Raw genomic sequence first — 4209 nt, forward strand, 5'->3', positions numbered from 1 at the left:
ACTTTGGTGTCTCTGTCCAGCCCAGGGTTATCTGTGTCAATAATTACCTGTGCCAATGGTTAGCCATGCTGACAGTGAGCTGTGCTGGTGGTTAGCTGTGCTGATGGTTAGCCGTGTCAGTGGTTAGCCACGTTGATGACACTGTGGCTGCAGAAGCAGGAGCCCCAGTCTTGTCTGTGTGGTCTCCTGGCTGTCCTGGCCACAAGCCACTTATTTTGGTACTCACCAATGAAGGGATGGCCCTGACCCCTGGTTCTTCCTCATGCCCACCCCATCTTCACTGGGGCCAGGGTTTGGGCCAGGTAATGGCTCAACACAGAGGGGACATTCCAAGTGCTGGACACAGACAGCTGGGCTGGAGGCTGGGATTTGGTCCCTGCACAGCCACCCCTCAAGAATTTCATGAGTTTGCACCAACTGCACCAAACCACCTGAGAAGGGAAGAGAGAAAAGTGAGCTGTAAGCACTATGTCTTTGCTCTCCTTCTGCATCTTGATTAGTTTACCATTTCAAAAGGAAATTTTGCTGTGCTGTTTCCAGTGATTTCCTACTGTTAAAAAGAGGCAAAAAGGCCCCCAAGCCTAATCCAGGTGCTCACTCAGCCGATTTGTTCCCAAGCATCGAAGCTTTGAACTGATCAGAGCGAACGCTATCCTGCCTTGTAATCTCCAAGTGGATTTGGATGTGCTGCATTGTGGGTGAGGCGGATTTGAGGCAGATTCACACCCTTCTGTTACTCCTTACAATAAAAAGGATTTTTCTTCATCTGCATTCAGCACGTGACTTGGTTCCTTTCCAAACTGCCAAGGGATTTTTGCATTTGTAAGGGTTTTGTTATTTATCTCTCCCATCAGCTACAGGAGTAACTCACATGTTAGGAATATTGAATAGGTGAGTCTGCTGGAAAGATGGGGAACTGTGGGGGGCTACAGCCCCAGAGCTGGACCTGAGTTGAGCCCAAGGCCTGCCCAGGCTGCTCGAGACTCCTTCTCACAGCTTAAATTAGCTACAGAAACGTGGTCAGTGTGGGAAATAAATATTCCCCTCATTTGTAGTTATGCAGATTTATTCTGCCCCTGTCCCTGAGCTGCTGGTTCTTTCGCTGCCTGTTCCTGCTCCTGCCTGTTGCTGGCAAACTGGGAGCTGTTTGACATGGACAAACACATCCCTGGTGTCCCATCAAAGCAGCTCTCCCCCCGCCTGGGTTTGGGACTCCCAGGACCTCGGGGTGAGCAGGTGGCAGTAGCCAGTGAGCTCTTGGGCACAGGACCTCACTCCTGGCTGCAGTAGCCTCAAACCACATCCTGGGGCTGGCTGTGCCACAGCTCTGGAGCAGACGGTTGCATGGCAAGAGCTGCCAGGGCCAGATTCCTGAGCCCTGCAGCCTCCAGATCTGCTGGCACAGCACCATGCATGACTAGCCACTTCCCAGTGCCCACATTGGACCTGCTAGGCACTCTTGGTGGGCAGTACCAACACCCTCCTCTGCCTCTGCCCATCACGAGTCCATCTACTCCCACCCAGGGCCCCGGAGCCCTGTCCCATGGGCACAGGGCAGTCCCACTGCTGCATGAGTTTGCAGCCAGTGTCCTTCCTGGGGCCTCATTCCCAGGGCCAGAGCTCCTGCTTGCTGCTCCTGCATGGCTAAACATATCTCTAAAAACCACAGAGGATCCTGCTGCTCTTTTGCCAAGGTGATGGGGTGACTGAGGTGTCACTGGTGCTTTGGGACCCCAGCCCAGCCTCTCCTGCTGCTCCTCACTACCTTTACCTCACCATGCCACCCTGTGAGTCAGCAATACCCCAAACAGTCCAACATAACCTCCTTCCTGCCAAATACTTGCAGAGATAACTGTGTCATTGCAATGTGGTCATTAGGCATGTGTGGGCTGCACCCAGTGCATCCCCCTCCTCTCTCTCTGGCTGCAGCAACACCCACACAGTGGGGGCTCCAGGAAATGAGTCTTGATGCTGATGAGCTGCAGGTGCTCAGAGCACAAAGACGAAGAGCAGGTGCTGGGTGCCCTTTGATGGCAGTGGCAGTGCTGTGAGGAAAAGGACAGGACGGATGGCAAAGCCTTGGCCCGAGCTATCAGATCCGTAATGCCTCATTGGGCACCTTTGGTTTCCAGTTCCTAAGGAAACAGGAGGAGGAGGATGAAGGCAAGTGCCAAATCCCATCCTAGGTTCACTGGCTGTGAATGATTACAAAGAGGTGTGTAAATGTTCCCTCAGTAACCCTAGAGCCAAAACTCCAAACCCTTCCAGGTGGCATGGTGCCATTGGACCAGGTCCCACCCCCGCTGCCCCAGAGCGAGGGACAGGCAACCACAGGCCATCACGAGCCCTGAGGACACAGCAGCAGCACCTGCAATGGTCTGACCCACCAAGATTAATTAAAAAATGGTGCCACGAGGGATGTCCTTGCTGCTGGTCCCACCTGGCCCTAGTGTGTCAGGATGGGTGATTCTGGAAAAGCTCAGATCTCTGCCAGCCCTGGCTGCAAGGGCACAGATGTTTGTTTTTTTTCTGAGGCCAGGAGCATGCAGAAGGTCCTTTAACCTCACTGGGTTCCCCTGCAGTGTCTGGAACATGTGGTCCATCCTTTGTGGTGGCTGCTGATGGAAGGGACGTTGCAGGAGCCCATGACAGAGGCCTGTGGCCAGAGCCTGGCTTGGGGCTGGTGGCTCCCATCTGAGCATGGCTCTGAGTGGTGCCAGGTCCCCTGCCCACAGCACCCCAAGATGTGTTTACCCATGGGGTTTACTTTGCAACAGCTGCCTTGTTCTCCCCACTGCTGTTTGCACAACAGAACAACCTGGGGGCTGGGGCTGCCAGTCAGGGTTTGCCTTGGCCCAGGTCAGTGAAGAACCAAAGCCCTGAAGGCAAACAGTGGCTTTGGCCATGCCCTGGGCTTTGCTTTCCTCTGTCATGAGCCGCTTTGGTGTGTGAGAACACCCAGCCCCAGCTCAGCCCAACACTGGAGAGACTCAGGGTCGGCTGGTCTGAGCCTCCGTCAGGTTTCTCCACACAACGTGGGGAGGAAAGAGCCCTAGGAGGATGGAGGATGCATCCCTGGGCCGGGCAGTGGCCAGGCAGGATGAGTACTGAGAGTTCCACCAGCTGTGGGAGTTTGGTTTGTCCCCCAAGTCCCAGGGCACCTCTCCGCTGTCCGGAGCATCCTAGGGCACTGCCAGCGGTGCCACTGCTCCTGCTGAGCTTTGCTGTGCTGGCTGCTGAGCATGGGGTGGAGAAAGCTTTCCCACCAACAGTAAAAGGGCTATTCAAAACTGAGTTTTGATAAGAAATGATGGGAAGAATATTTTTTTATTAAACATCATAATATTTCCTTTTTAAAGAGAAAATGGTTTTGGAAATGCCTCCTGTTTGGTTCTGATAGCTTCAACCAATGCCTCCTACTACTCTTTTTTAAACTTCCTGTAATTAAATAACAGACAGGTGACATTAAAAAAAAAAGAAATGGACTAAAATACACTAAATAATACAAAGAGCATGGAGCACCTTATTTAGTTTCAAAACCCTGTATCAGCCTGACCAAAAGTGAATCTCATTTCTGTTCCTGTGCTCCAGACATTCCCCTCGCTGTCCTCGTGGATGCAGGAAGGGGAGGGAGGACAATTCTGTCTGGCTGTTCATTTTCACAGCAGTGCACTGAATATTAATCACCCTAGACCCTGAGCTGGAGGCACTGCTGCAAGTCACCCGTCCTGCAGCTGCTCTGTACTTCCTGCATGAGAGCCACAGCCAGGGCCAGCGAGGGATCCCTGCAGTGACCTGGCTCTGCAGGTAGACACAGCCCCAGCAGCGTCCCTGAACACCCTGGCAGCTCTATTAGACATGCCACAGTGCATCAGGCTGCTGTCATCCCCAGATTTGCTCTTAAGGAATCAGGCACCTTTCTCCTCATCAATGGGAGAAGTAAACATAGGGCAATGAGGTTGATTCTTGCATTAATCCTCTCCCCATGCAGCTGACCTGGCCCCATGTCCCTCCTCACTAGGACTTGCCCCATGCGAGTGACTCCTGAGAATGAAGCCCAAGGAACACACATCTCTGGTCTTACAAACTGAGATTTGGATGTTTTCAACACTGATGGGCTTTGCTTTTGACACTGTTGAGGACACAAGGAGAAAACCTCGGCAGACAAAGGTGCTTGGCTGGGCTGGCCACCCTGCCTGTCCCTGGGCT

The sequence above is a fragment of the Acanthisitta chloris genome, unplaced genomic scaffold (genome assembly GCF_000695815.1).
Source record: "Acanthisitta chloris isolate BGI_N310 unplaced genomic scaffold, ASM69581v1 scaffold20682, whole genome shotgun sequence".
Lineage (NCBI taxonomy): Eukaryota > Metazoa > Chordata > Aves > Passeriformes > Acanthisittidae > Acanthisitta > Acanthisitta chloris.